The sequence below is a fragment of the Capricornis sumatraensis genome, chromosome 20, assembly GCF_032405125.1.
Source record: "Capricornis sumatraensis isolate serow.1 chromosome 20, serow.2, whole genome shotgun sequence".
NCBI lineage: Eukaryota > Metazoa > Chordata > Mammalia > Artiodactyla > Bovidae > Capricornis > Capricornis sumatraensis.
This window is the reverse complement of record NC_091088.1, coordinates 28778607-28789602: the sequence shown is the minus strand read 5'-3', so window position 1 is coordinate 28789602 and position 10996 is coordinate 28778607. Positions and strand designations below refer to the sequence as shown.

Here is a 10996-nt window from a genome sequence, read left to right as displayed (position 1 = left end):
TTAAGCAATTTGGCCAGGGTCACCCAGCTAATAAGCAGAGGAACCAAAATTTAAATGCAGCCTGGCCTGAAAGCATTCTTCATCTCACAGGCATTTGACTTCAGCGAGGTTTCCGCCCGTGGAGGAACGCTTCTCTGTGCAGTGTTTCTTAAAACCCCCATGATCTCCCATCCTGCGGAAGGGAAAGGAGATTATGTAGCCCGGTGGTGGGTGAGAAGGCTAACTTTAAAAGTCAAACAGACCTGGTTAAGCTCCACCTCTGGGGTTGTCATTTCAGCTGCATGGCTTTGCATAAGTTGCTTGACCTCTGTCTGCCTTGGTTTCCCCACCTAAATTATGGGGATACTAATGATAATATTGTGATGGTGAAGAATTCGTGAAGCAGGGCCCACATCCAGTGGGTCAGAACAGACTGGCACTAGCTATCCTTACACTCAAATCTTAACACCAGATTTACTCAGGTGGGAGCTGCCTCTGGGAGCTGTTTTAAAGGGGCTTATCCATTTGCATTTCTAATTACCCTCTAACTACCTGCCTGTCCAGTCCTCTGAGGACTTGCTTGGTGATTGATATGATGCCACTTAAAAATTTCTTTGAATTCCTCAGAAGAAAGGTTTTTCTGTACAGTCCAGCTGGTGGTGTTACCATTTCGAGGCATCTGAAAACCTAACTGTGCCACTGATACGCTCGTAGGGAGTTGAAAGGGGGATTATCTTTTAAGACTTGAGAATGTTGATGTTTGCAAATATTTTCTTGCTGCCTCTCCTAATACTGCAAATTGAGTGCAGAGATAATGGGCAAAGGATGACATCATACGAAATAGCAGCCTTTTAAGTGCAAGAGCTAGAGAAACCACTTAGAGTAATTAGGAAATCCTTAAACAAGTGTTTGCGAAGTATTGGCTCACCCTGAAGGCTGGCCTTTTTTTTTTTTCCCCCTGGCATCCAACTTGAAAAATCTGACCTTGAATAATTATCTACTTGCTGGCTTTCAGCACCAGGAGAAGAAGGGCTCTGGGTCACCGTCTGGTTGCGTGCGGACGACACTGCTGAACACTAGTGCAGTTAATAAGCGAGGAGATGTTTGGGAGAGAGCTCTCAGATGGAAGGACTGTGCAGAGTAGAGTTGCAGGGGGTCCCTGCTGGATGCTCTGGGAGAAAGTGCCAACTTTCTTTCCTCTTGCTTCCATTCCAGAACGGCTAGCTGGCTCTTTGGAAAGCTTGGTAAAATATCTCTTGCTGTTGAAACTGGCTTGGATGCCGAGAGTCACTGTGGCCACCTCGAGAAAAGCTGGTTTTTTCAGGATGGCTCTTTGACCTATTTTGGAGAAGGGAGAGAATGATTGGAAATCCTGTCTTTCGGTGCATGTATCTTCAGTGAGATGGGGTGAGCAGGAAGGAAACTAAGCTTGGGGTTGATATTAAATCTTTTATTACCTAGGTCAATACATAATATCTTCTGGAAACCAATTTTCTTGTCCTAAAGAAAGAGAAATGCAAATCAAAACTATAATGACATATCACTTCATACTGGTCAGAATGGCCATCATCAGTGTACACACTGCTGTTTCAAAATAGATAACCAACAAGGACCTCCTGTACAGCATAGGGAATACTGCTCAATATTCTGTAATAGCATAAACGGGAAAAGAATTTGAAAAAGAATAGATTCATGTATATGTATAACTGAATCACTTTGCTGTGCATAAGTAACTTTCAGAACATTGTTAGTCAACTATACTCCAATATCAAGTGAAACTTTTTTAAAAAGACTGCAAGTAGTCTATGCTGGAGTAGGTGTGGAGAAAAGGGACCCCTCCTACAATGCTGGTCGGAATGCAAATTGGTACAGATGATGTGGAGAACAGTGTGGAGGTTCCTTCAAATACTAAAAATGGAACCACCATATGATTCAATAATCCTACTGCTGGGCATATATCCAGAGAAAACCATAATTTGAAAAGATGCATGCACCCCAAAGTTCATTGCAGGACTCTTTATAATAGTCAAGACATGAAAGCAACCTAAATGTTTATCAACAGATGAAGAGATAAGGAACAATGTCTGTTGATGGACATTCCATATACAATGGAGTATTACTCAGCCATGAAAAGAACAAAGTAATGCCATTTGCAGCAATACGGATTGACCCAGAGATTATCATACTAAGGGAAATAGGTCAGACAGGGAAAGACATATATCATATGATATCACTCATATGTGAAGTCCTATTTTTAAAAATAGACAAGTGAACTTTTTTGCAAAACAGAAACAGACTCATAGACTTCAAAAACAAACTTATAAGGAGAAACATGGTTGGGGGAGAGGGCTACATTAAAAGCTTGGGATTAACATATACACACTACTATATATAAAATAGATAACCAATACGGACCTACTGTATAGTACAGGGAACTCTACTCAATATTCTATAATAACCTATAGGGGTCGAGAATATGAAAAAAAATTATTATAATATATGTGTATGTACAACTGAGTCACTTTGCTGTATATTTGAAATTAACACAACATTGTAAATTAACTGTACTCCAATGACATTTTTAAAAATAATGCCTCACTTAGCATAAAACCTTCACGGGCAAGCCTTAGTCCTTAAAAACTAATAATGGGCCTTAATGGAGTTCAACGGTCTTCCCTGGTGGCTCAGAGGTTTAAGCGTCTGCCTGCAATGCAGGAGACCTGGGTTCGATCCCCGGGCGGGGAAGATCCCCTGGAGAAGGAAATGGCAACCCACTCCAGTATTCTTGCCTGGAGAATCCCATGGACAGAGGAGCCTGGAGGGGTACAGTCCACAGGGTTGCAAAGAGTCGGACATGACTAAGTGACTTCACTCACTCACTGATGGAGTTCAACAAAGAGGAGATCCACCCTCATTCATTATCTTTTCATATTCAAAACTATCTAAATTACAAAAGAAACTAAAGGCATACAAAGAGTTGGGGGAGAAATTTTTCTAAATAAATTCAAGCACAGGAATTTAGATTGTCCATGTGTTGTTTTTTTTTTTTAAATGATGCTCAAATTCCACATGGTAATTTCTTCATACTGTATCTTGTATTTATTCTTTAAGCTCCTAGTAAAATGCTCTGTGTAGATTCTCAGCAATGTATTGAGTCGCTTATGTGCCAGGCACTGTGCTGGCTGATGGGGCTACAAGACTGAACACAATCAACAGTATGCCTCCTCTTTTGGAGTGTGCAGTCTCATGGAAGGCACACGTTAGATGAACGCAATCACACAGACACACATGTTACTCTAACTCTTGGTAAGAGCTAAGAAGGGAAAGCGAAGATGTTCCTGGAGATTTCATTTAGGTTTGAGGTGGGATAGGGTGGCACAATGAGGGCTGGTCAGAGAGGACTGGTCATCTCCTTAAGAGATGGTATTCCAGCTGACACCTGAAGGATACATATAGAACTTAACCAGGCAACGAGCAAAGGTTCTCCAGCAATCGATAACATATGCGAGGACTCTCAGAGAAGGCAATGGCACCCCACTCCAGTACTCTTGCCTGGCAAATCCCATGGATGGAGGAGCCTGGTGGGCTGTAGTCCATGGGGTCACTGGGAGTCGGACACGACTGAGCGACTTCATTTTCACTTTTCACTTTCATGCATTGGAGAAGGAAATGGCAACCCACTCCAGTGTTCTTGCCTGGAGAATCCCAGGGACGGGGGAGCCTGTTGGGCTGCCGTCTATGGGGTCGCACAGACTCGGGGGCACGACTAAAGTGACTTAGCAGCAGCAGCAGCAGCAGCGAGGACTCTTGGAAGAGAAGACATTGGTCAACTGAAGGAATTCTCCATCTTAAGCAGCAGGACATGGGGTCAGCGAGACAGACAGGAGCAAGATTAGCGAAGTTTGCCGGGCTATAGCAAGGCACTGGAACATTATCCCGAAGTCAGAGGGAAAGCACTGATGTGTGTGAGAGTGTGTGTTACATTTACCGCTTTTACTTACTTTTTATGTTAAAAAAATTATTGATTTTTTAATTAAACATTTAAAAATATTTACCTATTTAATTGGCTGTGCTTGGTCTTCATTGTGACATGTAAATTCTTAGTTACGGCATGTGGGATCTAGTTTCCTGACTGGGATTCGAACCACCTGCATCAGGAATGTGAAGTCTTAGCCACTGATCCACTAGGGAAGTCCCTATTTACAGCTATTAAAGCAGTAAAGTTACACAATCAAGTTTGCATTTTAAGATCCTTTGGGATATACTGTAAGAGGAAGTGAAAGATGTAAGGAGGCCAACTGAGACTGAGTCCAGATGAAAGATAGTGGTCTCAGATGAAGGTGCTGGAGACAGCTACTGGAGAGATAGATCAGGAAGGGACTATTTTTGCAGGAGGGACTGGCAAACCTTGGTAAGACTGAATGGAGGTGGGGGCTGGTGACGGAGACGATGATATCAAGGATGAATTCTGGATATCTGCCTTCAAGTGGCCATTTACATAGAAGAAAAACCCTGAAGGCAAGCAAACTTGGAGGTGGAAGATAAATATGAATGAATGAAGCATCATAATGATTTCTTTACTGCCTATTTAAGACTCTGACAGAGGATGAGATGGTTTGATGGCCTCATCAGCTTGATGGAGATGAGTTTGAGCAAGCTCCAGGGGTTGGTGATGGACAGGGAAGCCTGGCATGCTGCAGTCCATGGAGTCACAAAGAGTCGGACACCACTGAGCGACTGAATGGAACTGAACTGAAGACTGACTCACTGACTATCCTGAGAGTAGAACGCAGGACCCTGGGCCTCCCTGGTGGTTCAGTGGTAAAGAATCCGCCTGCCCGTGCAAGAGCCATGGGTTCAATCCCTGGTCGGGGAAGATCCCACATGCCCCGGAGCAACTAAGGCTGTGTGCCGCAACAATGGAGCCTGCGCTCTAGAGCCCGGGAACCACGACTACCGAGCCCACATACCACAGGGTCCATGCTCCACAGCAAGAGAAGCCCCCAATGAGAAGCCCGCACACCACAACTTAAGAGAAGCCCCCGCTTGCCGCAACTAGAGAAAAGTCCACACAAAGCAGTGGAGACCTGGCACAGTCATAAACAGATAAATTACATAAAGACAGGGCCCATGTAGATGATCCGTTCCTGTCCTTGGTAGTTTACAAGGGCGTGGAGGTGTTTTTACAGCATCCACACCTATATCCCATTTCTTAACATGTGCTCGACTTCTTCATATCTCTCCTGATGGCAGCCTAAGTGTATTCACTCCCAAATTTCTATACTATGCAATGGCTTTTGATGATGAATATAAATCATCCATCCACTCACCCTCCCCCCCCAAAAAATGGAGGGATTGATCTCTTTTTCCATCCCAAGTTGAGCCCTGCTATCCACAATCTTCTCCTGGTAACGACAGAGGGTACAATTCTTAAGAGATATTTTAACAAGGTTTCTTGAGTCATTTCAATAAGTTCTTTAAAAGAAACAGTGTATTTTTTTTTTCAGGAAGTAAACGAGGGCATTTGTACCATTATAAATCATGATGGATTTCCATATTCTCTGCCATAAAGAACATTTTTTCTCTTAGAAAGGAAAATTAAGGTTGCTGTTCCAGGGGATCACTTTCATTATCTTTAGCATACAAATGATCTTTTAAAAAGATTTTCTTCCTCTACGTATGTACAGTATCAATGATATAATTTACATTGCATCCTTCATATTAACACTCTGATCCATCATCGCTAACAATGCAGGTCTTTGTGTGAGGGGCTGTCGGACAAATGTTTTAGCTTGTGAGAAGAAAATTGTTAGCATTTGAATAGAGAATGGTACAGGAAGGATTAATAGCCTACTTTGATGGATTAGAATGTAGGGAAATTGCTCAATATTAATATGAAAATGTTTGTGAATTGGTTGCAAGGTGCTGTCAATGGAAGATGATTATGTCTCCAAGGCCTTATCAGTTGAGACTTGACTCTTAGCAAAGACTTTCATACAAAAGACTGATGAGGGGTGTGGAAGATGGCTGGCTCTAGGAACTGGGACAAAAACCCACCATTCAACCAGTGAAGTCCTCCTGTCACTTTGGGTGCCCTTTCTGTATTATTGTACATCTTTATATTAACATATCTGAATATGCATTTATACTAAAAGAGAAAGGAAAGTGTGGGCAAAATTGTTATGTCCATAGTTTAGCCTTTCCATCTTTGGAAACCCAATCAGAAACAAGCAGGTCATTCTCGCATAGCTAAAATTTTGGCCTGAGTACAATGGTTTCCCAGATGGTAATTTGCAAGGATGGTCGACAGTTCTGAAACCATGATATGGAAATGACTGTTTAATATGAGCGTCAACCAACTCAGTCAGCACCAGCCTAATTTTCGAATGATGTCTATGAGGTTTGGGAGGTGGGTATTAAAAAGTCTTATCTGCAAAATTGCACTCTGGTGTTTTCAAGTATCTTAGGTGTTCATTTACCTTTGAAAATAGATTTTGGACTGAAAGTTCAAATTTGGGACAAAAGGGAAACTAATAAAGCTTTGTTGCCTCTACAAAAATCTGAAACAATAGCCAGCCCTTTTTGCCCGACTGATGGGGTACCCACCAGCGTATGAGGGCAGCCTCTTCCTGCAGTCGTGCGGTAATGCTGTCATTCACTCTCACTGACATCAGAATAGAAATGACAGGCTGGGCAGCGGGAGACACTCCTCTAAAAATCAAGGCACTGTCTCTTCCAAGAACGGAATGCTCAACAGCATCCTTGGAATAAATTTTTCCTGTTTAAGTTTCATATTTAATGCTAGAGCAGGCCTTTTCAACCTCAGCACTACAGACCTTTGGGACGGAATAATTCTTTGTTGTGGGGCTGTCCTGTGCATTGTAGATGTTTAGAAGCATCTCTGGCCTCAACCCAGTAGATGCCAGTAGGTTCTCCCCCAGTTGCGATGGCCAGAAATATCTCAGACACTGCCAAATGTCCCCTGTAGGACATTCTAACCCCCAACAGTTGAGAAATACTGAGCTAAAGAAAAGAAAAGTAATTGAGTTATGTAGGAATATTATTATTGGGATGAAAAACTTATATAATGTAAAATTTTCTTCTTAAAATAAAAGGTAAGATTCCAGGATGTTTATTTAAGCATTTTAAAAACAATGATACTAGCAACTATCTATTGAATGCTAGTGATTTACTGGGCATTAGACATTTTGACATCACTATATGGTCTTTGGAATAATCTGATGAACTGGGTCAAATGATTCCCCTTTAACAGAAACTGAGGCTTAGTCATTAAACCACTAGCCCTGCATCAATTTGCTGTGCGTATGTGCTCAGTCATGTCTGACTCTTTGCAGCCCCAGGCTCCTTTGTCCATAGAATTTTCCAGGCAAGAATACTGGAGTGGGTTGCTATTTCCTCCTCCAAGGTATCTTCCTGACCCAGGGATCGAACCCAAGTCTCTGGAGTCTCCTGCATTGGCAACTGGATTCTTTACCAGTGAGCCACCTGGAAGTCAGTTTGCTAAGATAGCATAAATGATGGCCAACTCTGAATCACCCTGGCAGCAGTGCCTGTTCATGGCTTCCAAGCATTCCTGGAGGTGAGGTCCTCGCTACAAATAGCTGCAAGGTGCCCCTACAGTCTCCTGTGCTGGATGAATCTCAGTCTCCACCTCTACCCTCTAAATGGAGGTTGCCTCCATCCTAGGCTGCTGAAGGGTCACCAGGCAACCTGGCAGTGGGGAAGGGGGTGGGGTGAGCATGTTGTCAACCCCAGGGTCCTGCTGGAGAGGGAGGCATTGTTCAGCTCTCCATGATGCTTTGCACCATTCCTGCTGCATTAAGCTGACATCTTTGCTGCACATGTTCACACCTGCAAGATGCAGAAACCTGAACTAACAGCTCTTGGAATGATATAGAAGCCTGAGGACCTGTGCAGTGCTTCCTCTCTCCCCACAGACTCTGTGAGATGCCCGAAAATGGTGACATTTGATCCTGGCCTGGTATCTAGTAGTTTCAGTCTAGTTGGCACAGCTAAGTATGGAGTCTGTACAAAAATAAACGCACCTTTGGGGAAATATGCAAATTGACATAGGTTTTTTGGGGAGGTCATAGAAGCCGCCAAGCCTTTTTTTCCCTAGAGTCAGATTCTGGAGTCATTTCCTGATGAGTATGTGGGCTCTCCAAGAATTTTATCATAACTCAGAGTAACACCTTCATAAAAAAAAAAATCTGTTTTGGACATACTGGGATCTAATTTGTGGAAATGAGCAGTTACAGTAATCAGCCAGTGTGTGCTAGGCAGACAGGTGACAGCCTCCCCGGGCCTGGCAATGTGCATTTCAGAGAGCTGACAGTTCGCAGGGCCAGCTGTGGCAGATGCGCCCGCCGCCTGCCCCCGGGATTGGCAGCTCCATTATTGCTGTTGTCAGTGTTTGTGGAATGCTGACCCAGGCGCCAGCCAGGCCTTTCCCAGGTAGAGATGTTCATTGTCACCTATTAATTCCCAGGCGAAGACCGAGTCGCGATAGAGGGCTGGCAGCTCTTGATCCTGTGTGTTGTCAGCTTGGCCCAGATTCCTTTCTTTTCTTTTTGAATTAAAAACATTCCCCCAAAGTTACATACCTTCCTAGTTCTAAAAAAATTCCACAAAGCTCCTCTTGGCCTCAAGTTCCCTATTCGCCCACCCCAGGGCCATTGTCTACAAGTGGCTCGTTCCTTTCTGATGTATCTCTGTGCACATATCCCTTGTTTCTAAATCACGTTTGTATACCTTTTTCTTCATATTTAAGTCTAGGTACTGCCTGTTAACTCCCCACTGTAGAATATGAGCTTCCAGTTCTTCATGTATTTCCCTACCACTGCCCCCAGGACACACCTGGCTGGCAACACAAGCCCCCCTTCCAACCACCTTCCTCATAATAGAGTTACATCACAATTTGCGTTTAACTCAACATTCGACATATACCTTGTTTTGATCAAGTCAGTATAACCCATGACTGAGCCATTTGATTGTATTATGATTACGTTTCCTTCTTGTGTAACTTTTTGTTTTCCCTGGAGTTGCCAATATCTATGGACCTCTCAGTCATTCACGTGCAGTCTATCAAAACTGTGACTGTCTTCCCAACATTCGTAAACACATCTGCCATCTGACCAGTTTGGGGTTCTTATAGCTGACATCCCTGTGGCCCCCAACACTAGCCCATTCTCCTGCTGACAGCCTCCCTCATCTTACTTCACCATCATCCCTTTCGTCTCTTTATTAAGTTAAATCTTTGCTTCCTGTCGCTGTCTTTCAGTGGGCATCATCTAGAGACTTCTGACCGTAGGTTCATGTCTTCTCTGACACTGAAACTGAAACTGTCTTTTCCCTAATGTGTCAAGACTTCCCATCACATGTCAAGACTGCAAGTGACCCCATTTCAAAACATCATAAAAACCTCTTACAGTTTCCCCTACCTTATTGCTCCCAAGGCAGCAGCATGTTTTTTGGAGTCATAGACTTTTTTTTCTAGCTCTCAGGAGCATTGAGTATATCCCTGTAATCTATTTCCCACTGACGTCTCAAGATTAATAATAGCCTGCATTGTGTAGCCTTTTACGGTGTAGCAAGCACTGCCATAGACATCCCCCACTGCAGAAGCCAGGTAAACATTAGGAATGTTGCGTCTGACAAGGCTGAGCCTGACTCGGGACCACACTGCACATAACTGGGGTCTGGGACACAGGCTTCAGGCTCTAGGCGAGTGCTTGAAAGACCAACAGCGCATGTGCAGGTAATACCAGAGAATCAAGGCACCATAGAAATTTTTCCTTTGATGAGCTTAGCCAGAAGTTTGCATTAAGAAAGTCTTCCAACGAACTCTTTTTTGTATCAGCCAATTTGTTTTGGATAAGTTTAGTATGTTATGGTTTAATAAGGGCTTCCCTGATAGCTCAGTTGATAAAGAATCTGCCTGCGATGCAGGAGACCCCAGTTCTACTCCTGGGTTGGGAAGATCCCCTGGAGAAGGGATAGGCTACCCACTCCAATATTCTTGGGCTTCCCTGTGGCTCAGCTGGTAAAGAACCCACCTGCCAAGCGGGAGACCTGGGTTCAATCCTTGGGTTGGGAAGATCCCTTGGAGGAGGGAAAGGCTCCCCACTCCAGTACCACGTGCAGGTAGCACCAGAGAATCAGAGGCAGAATCAGAAAATTTTGCTTTGATGAACTTAGCCAGAAGTTTGCATTAAGAAATTCTTCCAATGAGCTAATTTTTTTTCGTATCGGCCGAAGTGTTTTGGAAAAGTTTAGTATGTTACGGTTTTATAAGGTTTTTTATAGTTTTATTTACTTATTTTTGCCTGTTGGTGGGTCTTCATTGCTGCGGGGGCTTTTCTCAAGCCGTGCCAAGTGGGCCCTGCTCTCTAGTTGTGATGCATGGGCTTTTCATGATGGTCGCTTCTCTCGTTGCGGAGCACTGGCTGTAGGGTGTGCAGGCTTCAGTAGTCATGGAGTGAGAGCACCGTAGTTGCAGCTCCTGGGATCCAGAGCACAGGCTCAGTAGCTGTGGCTTACAGGCTTAGTTGCTCCTTGGCATTTGGGATCTTCCTGGACCAGGGATTGAACCCACGTCTCCTGTATTGAGCCACTAGTGAAGCCCCTGGTTTTACAAGTTTTTGCAGTCGATATGGTCCAACTCTTTGCCACTCTCTGGACTGGAGCCTGCCAGGCTTCTCTGTCCATGGGATTTTCCTGGCAAAAATCCTGGAGTGGATTGCCATTTCCTTCTCCAGGGGATCTTCCCAACCCAGGGATTGAAACCTTGTCTCCCGCATCTCCTGCTTTGCTTTCAGTGGGTTCTTTACTCACTGAACCTTCTGGGAAGCCCATACGGTAGGTCAAGGGAGCCCCATAATATTTTCAGGGTTTAGCGCTTCTAAAGGTCTTAATAGGTTTGTTTAGATGATTGGCTCCCCCACAACTTTCCCACCCACTTACTCTACTTTGATGAAGTTAATTTCTATAATGATTC

At 43.9% G+C, this 10996-nt stretch overlaps 1 non-coding gene across 1 annotated transcript; it reads left to right on the top strand.

The window, feature by feature from the left end:
• The first annotated feature begins 2652 nt into the window (after positions 1-2652).
• On the top strand, positions 2653-2724 carry TRNAC-GCA (transfer RNA cysteine (anticodon GCA)). Its single transcript has one exon. It is a non-coding gene; the product is annotated as a tRNA-Cys (tRNA).
• The last annotated feature ends 8272 nt before the right edge of the window (positions 2725-10996 follow it).